The sequence below is a fragment of the Embiotoca jacksoni genome, unplaced genomic scaffold (genome assembly GCF_022577435.1).
Source record: "Embiotoca jacksoni isolate LCO1_2020_lvr unplaced genomic scaffold, fEmbJac1.0.p SCAF_6, whole genome shotgun sequence".
Classification (NCBI taxonomy): domain Eukaryota; kingdom Metazoa; phylum Chordata; class Actinopteri; family Embiotocidae; genus Embiotoca; species Embiotoca jacksoni.
This window is the reverse complement of record NW_027185414.1, coordinates 5432600-5445000: the sequence shown is the minus strand read 5'-3', so window position 1 is coordinate 5445000 and position 12401 is coordinate 5432600. Positions and strand designations below refer to the sequence as shown.

Sequence of the window (12401 nt, the reverse complement as noted above, 5' to 3'; positions counted from 1 at the left end):
TTCCCCTCCCCATCTCCCTTGGGTGCCTAACCCTGAAAGCCAACACGCCGGCTCACCCAGAGGCCCCCGGTGACGTCACACCCCCCCTGACCCCTGCACATTCATCAAAAGGAGGGGGTTTTTTGGAGACGCAAACTCGTCTCTTTCCTTTCCATGTTTTTCATTCCTGCGCTCTGACTGAAGCGGTTCACTGCAGCGACTTCACCACCGCCGTCACGTCTGAGTACGCTGCTGGCGTCGGCGTCAGGGAGGCCGGGTGGAGCGAGCCGCGACACTCCAGGTGCTGGCCGGACCGCAGGGTGGGCATGCCGTGCCTTCAGAGCGGGCTCTTCTCTGCGCTGACACGGAGCCCTTGCTAAAAGGCTATGCAAAGGACGCCCCGGCATCGTGACACACAGGGCCGTTAGGAAAAACTGCCGACTCATCGTTCGCCACAGACATAACAGATGCACCGTAGCACCTCGAGCCCAGAGGGACCGACTGACATTCCACTTAGAAGACGACACCTCGAGAGATTCACAAGCAGTGTCTTAATTAATGATTATATTATGACGGAAAAATAAAATTTTAGATGCACATAGATTGTCTTTTATATATGAATATATATTTTGCAGATGTTTTCCACATAAGATCCTAGCTGTAGATTCTTTTTTTTTTTTTTTTATGTTGCTGTGCTGGTGATAGATCAGAGGTGAAACTGTCTCTGAAGCTTCTGGGTCTGTTGTATCATTTCTCCTCCGGGACGTCAGAGCCTCTTCATGTTTGTCAGCAGGTCACAGATCCACAGACCGAGCTCAAATCTATTGTTCTATCCCACTTTGAGTACCCGAAGGCAACTGCTCTAATTGCATTTGTAGCATTAAATGAGTTGGTTTTACACCTTATTGACAGCTGGTTCAAGCACTCTGTTTAAACCTACAGACAAAACAGATTAACCCTCTGAGTAAACGGACTGTAATGAGGCAGTACTAAAAGCTCTACATGACGGCTGTATGGTGTCATTAATTCCTACAAAATTCAACAATTACATTTGTCTTAATTTACAGAAAAATTCAACTCTGAACTTCTGTCATCACAAGTTATCACGATGAGCACTTGAAGATTAAGATTTAGCTTAATCTTAAACTCTGAAGTGAGAGATTAGGAACAAAATAAGACTTTAAATTCAAAGATTTAGGGCTTTTGGTTGGAGCGCTAAAAGACTCGGCGGTCGTAGAAGGGAAATGTCAGCTCTTGACAGGAAAGATGCCAGCTGTCACTCAGAGAATAAATCATTGTCTGTTAGAGACATTTCCCACGGTTAAGTATTCATGTGTTTTATAACAGGAACTCAGATTTGGCTGAACACGTTACAGCGTGCAAGCTGCTGTAGTGGAGCAGTTGATTGGTAGGCAGGTGACATCATGACCTGAATGATTAATGATAAAAGGAAATAGCTCCATTCCTTCAAAAGTACTTCTCCGGTCACTGACTCCTCCCCCTGCGCTCTCAGGCACTCAAAGTGGAATAGAATATTTTCCATGCTTATCTGCAAATATCGTCTGTTCGAGGTCTGTTCAGGATGTTTCCTGCTCTGTTTTGTTTTGTGTTTGGTCATATGAGAGCACACAGTCAGTTACTATGAGGAACCTCCACTTGTCCAAATGCCTTAAGACAGAACAGGTATGTTTGTGTGTGTTCGCTCTGGTCTGCGTATCGGAAGGACTTCCCCTAAAAACCACGGAGCTGCTGGTCCCACCCGTGTTTTCTTTTTTTTAGGGATCCCCCACGTCCCCTTCTCCTTGCTGTGTGTGTGTGTGTGTGTGTGTGTGTGTGTGTGTGTGTGTGCGCGTGTGCAGGCAGGCAGGCAGAACGCTTCCATGTGTGTTTGTATATATGCAAAAGAAAACCTGCATGAGACAGAAACACTTGAAACTTCGAGCTGATGTGGTTCTGGAAAACTATTGTCGCCCTTCCCCGCTGGACTCGGTCAGTTTAATTGGATTGGCATTCAGTGGATCACTTCCTGTAAATGAAAGTTTGTCAGCCAGGATTCAAGATATTTACTTCTCTGTTTGAGGACAGATCTGCATCCTTACACAGCAAAAAAAATAAATAAATCTGAGCTTCTGCATATTTATGCTGATAAAACCCCAACGATATGGGCTTACTTCAAATATGAGCTGTGTGTGTGTGTGTGTGTGTGTGTGTGTGTGTGTGTGTGTGTGTGTGTGTGTGTGTGTGTGTGTGTGTGTGTGCGCGCGCGTGCGCTTGTGTACTTGTGGCAGGGCCATGGCACACACACCTCACTGTGTTTGCAGGGCAGCACAGCATCCCAACACAGCGACCGCTGCTCTGTCCTGCGTGATGTCTGTCTGTCTGTCTGTCTGTGTCTGTCTGTCTGTCTGTCTCACACCTTAATCCAGATGTTTGCATCTAATTCTTGGTGTTGCTTTGAACTTCTATGGAGTACACACATCGGATCTGGAGCGTATGCTTCATTAACTTTTGACTGTAGCAAACTCCTCTCCATCTCGTATTCAAACTGGAGGGAAGTAGCCACCGACTATTACTTGCAAACTCTGGCCCAGCTCTTCTTCATGCTGTAACCCACACAGGTCTGAATGAATACTACTGAGACTGAAGGCAGGGGTCCCCCACAGGCAGAACGGGCTTTTTAAATGTAACCTGATGTAATGAGATTCATTTGAATGTAATACTGATAAGTAGAAGAAAAAGGACTGCACACTGAACGTGAGACATTCCCCCTTGTCGTGTGATGTGTTTAACCTCAGCTTTGTACAAGGGTCCAGTAATGTGTGCTATACTTGAAGAATGAGGCATTTTCTGAATTTATCTGCACAATTTCAGCCCCCTGAGAAGAAAAACCACACACATGACCAGAGTGTTTCCCCTTTAAAGATGTCTTAATTCACTTGTTTAAAACTACTACTTCGGTTTCTTTTGCATAGCACACAGCTAGTTACCCTGTACATAAAGAGGCTAGTTTTTTATTTGATTTTTCTCTCAAAAATCACTTGGAAAGAGAAGACTTCTCCTACTGGTAGTTCCAATAAGCACATCTCGACACCTGTCACACATCTTTTATATCGCTAAGTGTTTTGATTACCTAGATGGTTCATTTAAAAAACAAAAAAAGGAAACTAGATCTATTTATCTAAACATGAAAAAAAGTCTAAAGTTATTTAATGTATTAAAATCGGGACGTATCATTTAACTGTAGATGACATAATCTGCTTTTTCAATAAAGTGGTTTTGTAGCTCACTGCAACAGATGTCTGATTTTAACTGTTTGTAATATTTGATTCTTGCTATCTTTTGCTCCCATAACAGCTTTACATATTTCACTCTCTCAACCAGCTTCACGAGGTCGTCGACTCTTTCATCAGTCTGGAAGGAGATTACACTTCCTGAGTCCTGAACGTTTGTTGCACTCTGCAGTCCAACTCATCCTGAACCGCCTCAGATGGGTTTCAGTCAGGTGATGGTGGAGGTCAGGTGATCTGCTGCAGCATCCATCACTGCTTCCTGCTCAAACAGTCCTGACTCAGCCTGGACGTGTGTTTTCACTCATGATGGTCCCATGAAGCACAAACCAGATGTCGCTGCACATTGTTGTGGTGAACATACTGGTTCACTGTTCGCCAACAGTGTTCATGTCCATTCTTTGTGTTTCTTTACCCAAACGTTCACTTCTTCTCATTGTTCTCCCTCAGAAGTTGTTCCTTTGCAGCATTTCCACCACGAAGGCCTGATTCACACAACTGATCTGTCTGCTACTTGAACTCTGAGAAGCATTGATTTGGGCTCTAATCCTGTCTGTCATTCATTACTGATGTCTGAGGCTGAACTTCTCTGCAGCAGAGGACTAGGTCTTCCCTTCCTGGGACAGTCCTCCTGAGAGACACTTTAATCACAGTGTTCAGTCGATTTTTGCGATAGAAAAGTTTTGAATTTATGTAAATTTTCCATATTGACCGAACTTTATGTCCTAAGGTAATGCGTGACGGTTATTTCTCTTTACTTAGTTGAGAGGTTATTACTATAATATGGATACAGGAGCTGAATGTAGAGCTGTACATACTGTACAGGAGCTGTGGGAACTTGCAGTCTTGGACCAGAACTGTATTGTGCATGCAGGCTATTTTCCAAGGGTGTTGTGGTCACTAGTACCGTGTGTTTTATTTACTTTACCAAATACTTCACAATTAAACACATGTGTATTCCATTCTCATGCTGGTTAGCTCTAATTTGTTTCCCTCAGTTTTCAGTCTTTATGCTCAGCTAAGCTAACTGGCTGCTGTAGCGTCATGAAAGTCTCATTTACCTATCTTTAGGAAAGCTTGTGTAAATCCTAAAAATGTCAAACCATTGCCTAACTACGCTAATTCTCATCCAAACACAATACAATTATAATTTCTTCAAAACTATACAAAGAGAAATGAGGAACATGTCAGCTGCAGTAATGTAATTGAACAAACACATTTCACTCGTAATCATTAAGCTGGCATTAATGCGTCGGTGCCGGCCACAGCAGTGAGCGTGATAGCTCAGGAAAGACTTGAGGGCATTTCTTCGAAGTTTGGAACAAACTTTCACTCGCACTAAAGGGTGAATTGATCACAATTTGATGTTCAAGGTCAAAGGTCACAGTTAACTTCACTATGACATGATGTTTTGCTAAAAAAAAAAAACTTTCCTGGCTATTGTTTGACACCATGACTCAGGAACGGAAGAGGAGACCGTGACCCTATGACCATGTTTCCCATTTAGTCAGACACTGAATTGGTGACACTCATCTTTGGTGTCCAACTTCAAACAGTGGTGATTGTAAAGATCTTCTGTGACGTCCGGTTGAAGATGTGCGTTAAGCATCTATGTTTTATAATTTGTAGCTCATTTGCAGCAACATCTATACTTGACTTGAAGCGTTGTCTGCTGTCATGGCTACAACTTTGTGTTCAATCTGAATCAGCGCATTGGTCCAAATACCTTCAAAATCTTCAGCAGAAATCCTGTATCATATGAATCTGGACAGACCTTTTCCATACAGTCTCTGGGACAGACATGAATGTAAACTGCAAATTGACTGGTTGGCAGAGGCACAACGGCGAGGCAGTAGTTCTGGCTTTTCTTTCCACCACTTTTGACATGAATGGAAATAGTAGTAAAGTGAAACTGCTCCTCACCGTGGTAATTTTGTTGAAATAATAAAGTGTGTGGTGATCCTTGTTTTGATTCAGCGGTCTGTCCGCAGTAATAAGCACTGAAACGGGTTTTGCACACTGAAACAGCGGTGAAAACAGTCACTGTAAAACTTCAGGGATGTGGACTGTGGCTGCATGGAGATGAGTCAAGAAGGCTCTGGAGTTGACCACATGTGGTGTTCCCACGGCCGGGCTGGTTTTTAAGTGCTTGGGATGTAGATTAGACTCAGATGGAGATCATGTTGTTGGCCAGCTTCTCCACTGGACCGTTAGCTTTTTTATTTCAAGCTAAAAAAATTGGACTTTATAAGCAATCACATCCCATCTCCTTTACTCACTCTGACTGCCCTCTTGTGTTTCTCAGTAGCTTTTTAATGGCAGGATCCTCCTGGTTGTTTGTCACTGTACTCCTTTAATATTAGTGGGCTGAAATGTTGGCATTTTACAAATTGTAGTTTATTCCTGTCAAGTTAAATTTTACAGCAGTCAGTGACAACACATTATGAAACAGTAGATAAAACTGTAAATTAAAAACTTCAGAGCCCTAATGGGAACAAGAAAAACTCCCACACAGCATCGGTAGTTAAAGAAGATGTGTGTGCAAGGGGGCGGTTTTGCCTGCACTTAAAGCAAAATACTGTTGTATAATTACATCCATGCACGCAACCTTACAGCAGGTCATGTGATGGACTCTCCCTCCTGGGACGCAGCCCGGCACTCTGATGGTCAGATAATCTGAAGCTGGGAAAAGACGTGCCCGCCCGATCCAAAGGACGGGATCCAATAACTGTCTAAGGGACAAACTAGCAAAGGTTGACAAACACCAAATTTAAACATGATAGTATGAAAAGATGGAGATAAGCAATATACTGTGTTTGTAGAAGCTCACTGATGAGGCAGTTCCCTTGGTACCGACCCTCTTAGTAAACTGCTGCACTTCGTAGACATCCCTGGAAACATCACGGAGGGCTGATAAACTGATACTGCAGGGACGTCCGTGGAGTTTGTAAAGCTTTTTTGTTGCAAAAAAAAAAAAAAAAAAACAAGCCTTAAGTCAAGCATGAAATATATAAACTTTTTTATTAGGAATAACGGATTGGATGTAAGCTGACAAAACCTCTGGAATTGGCATGTAGAGACAGTCAGTCAGGGTGAAAGAAGTATTTATAGCAACTTAAGTTAGTGTACTTGAAGTTGTCTCCCGTTTGTTTTTCACTGGATGATGGGCTCCTTTTGTAGATTTTACAACTTGAATACAACTGCTGGGCTGTTGGGATGAATGTGGAGACCGCACCCCTGTGGTGCAGTATTGTACAACATTAAGGCTAATTGGAGCATAAAGTAGGTTGATTACAGGGATTCTCTTCTGAGTGTCAGATATGAAAGTGGGCATCTTCCCTGAGCCCTTAAACTGTCCAGACTGTAGGTCACATGTCTGCAGCAGAAGAGCATCCAAAACACCAACATGTGATCACAGGTTTAAGAGAAACTCCATCATTTAATGCTCTCTGAGTATGTTTTACCTTCTCACCTTCAGACAGCTACACTGTAAGTTAATTAAAAAATATTCGTGACTGCATCTCTGCCACAGTTCAAGTATGTGGGTGGGAGGACCAGAGTGCAGACACAGGCAGAATAAGTTGGGTGGATTTTAATAGGAGAAGGAAACCGCTTGAACATAGTATCCAAAGAGGCGAAGCAGGTGGGGAGGTCAAAGACGGGCAGCGGGTTCAAACACAGTAAAGAGGGATTGAACAGAACATGGGTTAAATGCAGACTGGAGGATTGCAGGCAAATTACAAGTGGAGATGAGCTTGTATGAATACTTGCAGGGAAATGGGAAGCAGTGTGGAAGTGGGTGGAAGATCAGGTTACTGGATAATGAGACAGGTAGGAGAGTCCCAGGGTATAGTGGACAGAAAAAACACGGCAGTGACTGTAAAACCTCAGTGTGGCTGAAGAAACAGACAGAATGACCATAAGATACCTTGGATAGCTTTGGCTGTTTGCATTTATTTTAAAGGAAATGATAATCATAAAAAAAAAGCTTCAGTTATTTATTTTACTTTGAATTTAAAAAGGCTGCATAACACCAAGAAGAGTAATAATCTTAGCAGAGAAAACATCAATTAGGACCCATCAGACAAACCAGGAGCACAACAAAGTATAAATCAGGCACCACAGCTGGAGGCTGGAGCCAAACAGAGCAGACCGCCTCCAAAAACTGAAGCCAAAAAACAAAGAAACATCAACATCTCTCTGAAGAAACACCAAGTCAGCACATCTTTTCCATTAGTCACAATGGTCTCCATCACTAAATTCAGGTCCTCTGATTAGTGGCCATTTTGAAAACCAATGTTGTGTTGACAATATTTGAGGGCTTATTGAACGATCTGGTGTTAGCTGGTAAGATAATCTCCACAACCAGCAGATCCAGAAAATTGTTAGCACACTTTTGGAGTGATGTTTCTGTCTAGTTTGTGTGTTTGGCTTTGAGCAGGTAGCGACTGAATGGAAGCTTTTCCAGTAAACACCTGTCTGCTGAGGCGACAAGCGGCACTGACGATACGGCGAGAGTGAAAACGGTGAAGATGTAGAGCGTAAAACCACAACAGTAAACCAAAAGGTGCTAAAACGTTCTGTAGAACTGAGAAACTGGAGAGTAGTGTTATAAAAAAAAAAGCCTCAGTGTGTGTTTGGTTGGTTCTGCAGACTGATAATACAGGAACATGCTACAGGCAGAGGTACTGTCTTCTCTCTGGAGATCCTGCAGATGTGTGGATGGGTTTCTTTGGAAGTAGAAGACACTTTTTTTCTGCTAGCTGACTCATTTACTACTGTCTGCCTCACTCCCTATGACAGCAAGAGACCTGGCCATCCTCTTTTTGCAGTTGCAGGATTTCTCTGGTCGACAGACAGGCTCCGGGGAAGGGGACTCTCAGTCTCTTCACCTGCACTGAGGTTAAAATACATAAAGGAAAGGTGAAAACACGCTCCCCTTTTTTTTTCAACCCTCTGCTCTCAGATTTCAATTACATTATGTGCAGCTGTATTTAAAGCCACTGATACGCAGATTGTTCGAGATAGATTTTGCGTGGGTGTACATGAAAGCGCGGTCTGCCCACTGACTGAGCTCTCCTGTGAGCTGAACAGTGGTGTTCAGTGTGAGGAGCTCTCTGGTGTTGGTTGACAGCTCCATGAGTTGGGGCACAAAGCGCCCTTTATGTGTGTGCAGGGTTCCACCCTGTGACTCAGGGAGCCGTGTGTGTGTGTGTGTGTGTGTGTGTGTGTGTGTGTGTGTGTGTGTGTGTGTGTGTGTGTGTGTGTGTGTATATATATGTATGTGTGTCCGTGCAGAGGTAGCGGAGCCCCGGGGGATCTGCTGTGAGGTGAGCTCTGTTACACCACACAAAAGACCTGAAGAACACCTTCCCTCCGGAGCACACAGGTCCCTGCATTGCCAGGAAATGAGTGAAAATATGCTCGCCGCAGGATTACCTCATACACTCTGAATCTCTGAATCTCTGGATACTGATACTTTGTCCTCTTCCTGCTACCAAAACATTCAGCCTCCTGTCTGCTACCTTCTGTCTCATCCTCATTTATTCATTTCAAGACGCCCCCGCTAAAAGATAACAAGGAGTCTTCTTAATCTGTGAAAGCAATTACATTTCATGTTCCAAACACAAAGTAAATATGTTTTACTGGTCAAGTTCTAGCAACAGTAGCAGAGGGTAACTTAGAGCAGCACGTGAAGACAATCAGATTTCATGTGCAGACTACCCCGGGCCTCAGTACAGGTGAGGAGGTGGGGAGTGGAGGGGGGAGGGGGGTCACTTGAAAATCCTGGGATACAGGCTACAGTACGTTGAGAAAGGAGGGATGCAATTTACAGATTTAAGCACATATCACAGTTTATTTGTACTTGTTTAAATGTGCTATGCCGAGTTCATTACCCTAATTATCACTACAGATTCATGTCTTCAGTTCCTGGCTAAATATTTGTAGTAAAATGTTTGTAAAGATGCGTAACAGGCGTGAATAAAGAAGGAGAGGGACGACAGAAACTGCTTATGTAGGGACTCAAATTTTGGGCTACACTCCTGCTGGGAGTAAATTATGAGTCACTTCATAAATAATTACCCTTCTGGGTGTCGGTTATTGGAAAACCTGTTTTGCTAAATGGTGGAACAAACAGTGGACAAGATTTGAATTATGAAAAAGATTACACCTCAAAAAGTCCACAATAACGTGTCTTATGAGAAGCAACATCCTGGCTCTTCTGGATAGTACACACATGTTGCTGACAACCGTGCCCCTGGAACTATTTATTTGAATTTGCTTTATAAAAAATGTTTCAAGTATTATTTCCTCATTTTTCCAACAGACAACGTTTTGTTTTTTTTAAAATTTGAATGCGTTTTATTACAACCTTTAAAATGGCCAGACTGATATAAGATTGTTGCATGTTCACTGTATCTGTGCACGTCGGCCGATACAAAACAAGAAACTGCAGGACAGAAATGCCAAACTAAGGTTTAGGTCATTTAAAAATATGTTTCTCCAGAAGAGAGCAAAGGGATCTATATTATGTTTGTTTGGTGGATATCGGATTTTGAAAACCTCTTAATATTGATTTAATAGACAACTGATAGTCGAGAGATAACAGGAAGAGAAAGAAATGGGGAACAACAAAGACAACAAAGATCCCCAGCTGAACACAACGCGGAGATACAGCAGTTCCTATTCTTCACATTAATGTTTGGGTCCTCCCAAAGAAAAGCTCCACTTAGTTTCATTGTGTTGAAGTGACTGCAGACGTCTCAGTGGTAATTACACTCAAAACCTTGTAAAAATGAAAGCGGAGTTATCAGCGTGGACAGGATTTGTCTGGATTTAAAATGATCCTTCAAAGTGTCACCGCTGATTTCAAACATCAAAGATGAGTTAATTCTTCATGAGGGGGGCGACTCAGACCGTTAATGTCTTCTGTGGCTCCGGAGGGAGTTGATTAAATAACCCTGATGATGCCATCATGATTATATCGGCTTTGGCTCGAGACCTGAAATTTTAAACAGGAAGTCTGCTTCACAAACTGGACGTGTGGCATCTGAGGGACAATTACCAGTCATGGAGGGGCGAGTGAATTATGTTACTGAGTTGTAAGATCCAGCAGGTTTGTGCTTGACTCATATTTGAGTATAAAATTCAGGATATGTCGGCTGCTGCAGCACCGATTCTGACCGTTCTTGTTTTAATCAATTTCTGGCGAGTCCTCCAGATCTAAAAAGTAGACTGTCCAATTAACACTAAAAGTGGTTCCTGTCATGATGAGTTGCTCCTGTAGGGTTGAATTAAAGAACTGAAACAAAGTCTTTCGCCAGAAACAACCCATTACTTTCCATTTTTTTTGTAATGTGTTGCACTTGTTTCACCATTGCTGAGCTGAATGCTGTCCATCCATCAGCAATTGTGCTGGTTTAAAAACAAAAAAAGGAAAAACTACCGTTACCGCCACACTGCCGGTGACAAAAAACACACAGTCCTGCCAGCGTAGCACCAAACATGTCATGACGATCTGAAACAGCTTCGAGCTAAAAAAGCGGTCATGGTGACTGCCACTGTCACTATGATATCGCCAGCACAGCCTGAAATCAGTGTGGGAGTATCATCATTTTTTTCCTTTTCTATCTTTCACATTGTGATGCTGAATAAGAGTCAGATGTTGGTCAGTTTATCTGTATCTCTACAGATTCAGGAGATGCAGTCAAGACAGCTTACAATGGGTGCTCAGTATGCAAAAAACCCACACAGACAAGCAGATAACTGACCTTCAGCCCACACAGCAGAGATGAACTTATGGAGAGAAGCTTCTGACTGCTTTGAGGTCAGGAACATCTTCAGATATGTAGCATGAATGATACTTGATATTAAAACTTCAGCATTTTACTCCCTTTTTAATATTTACAATGCATTTTTGCATACAATTGAGAGCCATACCGCTTAAAATCTCCCTTTAAAAGCTGATGATCACATAATATGCATTGACCTGAGGGCTTTACTCTTCATCATTATATTGGTTGTGTAGTTTTAAGGGCCAGTGGTGAGCATGCAAAGTGCTTTTCTTTTTCTCCAGATAACGGGGATCCGTGAAAACTTTCGGGGAGACTGGGAGCCTGAGTAACATGTGGTGCTGAAGCCCCCCAAGGCCTCCTGGGACTCCAGCAGGCTCCCTGTGCTGCAGTGTGATGAGCTCTGCCCACGTACTTAAGTCAATCTTTATATAACTCCTGTAGTCGTGGGAAAAATGAAGCGGGGCTTGACATGATGGCTGTTTTTTTTTTTTTTTTTTTTTCAATCGTCAAGGTTTCTGTCACTGCATTCAATAGCAGCCTCAGTGTACAGAGTTGTGGTCATGTGTTTGCAGGGCCGACATTAGGCCCAAGAGAAACATGTTCCCTGGGGGTTCCCGGGAAGGGAGGAGAGTTGGATTCATGCACAATTCAAATGTGAAGTTCAAGTGAGAATAAAAAAAACAAAAAAAAAACTGGCTGCAGACCTGCGGGCCTCTCTCTTCCTCTGAGGCCGCGTTTCCAAGCTTTTTTACATGCAAGGATGCTGACCATCAAACCGCTTCCAGCACTGCGGCTCATGATGAATACAAATGTGTTGAGAACACGGCGATGAAGAAAACATGCATCTCACAGGATCTCTTTACGGTCAGGAACTCTTTAACAGGCCAGGAGGAAAGAAAAATGAGAGACAGGCCCCAACCAACAGAGTATGAAGTTTAATGTGAGGGTACGCAGAGGCTTTGTTCGAACAGCATCTCAGGAACACACACACACACACACAACCTTTTTCATGCTTCCACGCTGCAATTTGATTCCACTCTCCAATTAACTGAACCCGGCCCTGTTATTTCCTCATGTTGACTTTGTTTATTTCAACCTGCATGCACCTGAAGGAAGTGACAGGTAGAATATAAGGCTGTAGGTACATCCATGATTTAGCCCACAGTCCTCTACAGATGAGTATAATTCACAAAAGGTGTCACCATTTGCAAAACGTTCTCTGAAATCCTCATCGTGATACACAAACTGTAGGAGGGAAGCGTGCTTTCGTTGCACACATTGTCCTGAAAATCACAATAAGGAGGGTTTCTATCCTTAGTCAAACTCGGTATCTTGATTC

At 43.0% G+C, this 12401-nt stretch overlaps 1 protein-coding gene across 1 annotated transcript in view; it reads left to right on the top strand.

Moving 5' to 3' along the window:
• Positions 1-3265, top strand: part of wtip (WT1 interacting protein) — a 31248-nt gene extending 27983 nt beyond the window's left edge. Inside the window, exon 8 of the mRNA XM_069174149.1 lies at positions 1-3265. This exon is cut by the window's left edge and continues 471 nt beyond it. The gene's annotated coding sequence lies outside the window, so the exon portion shown is untranslated.
• Positions 3266-12401: the final 9136 nt, after the last annotated feature.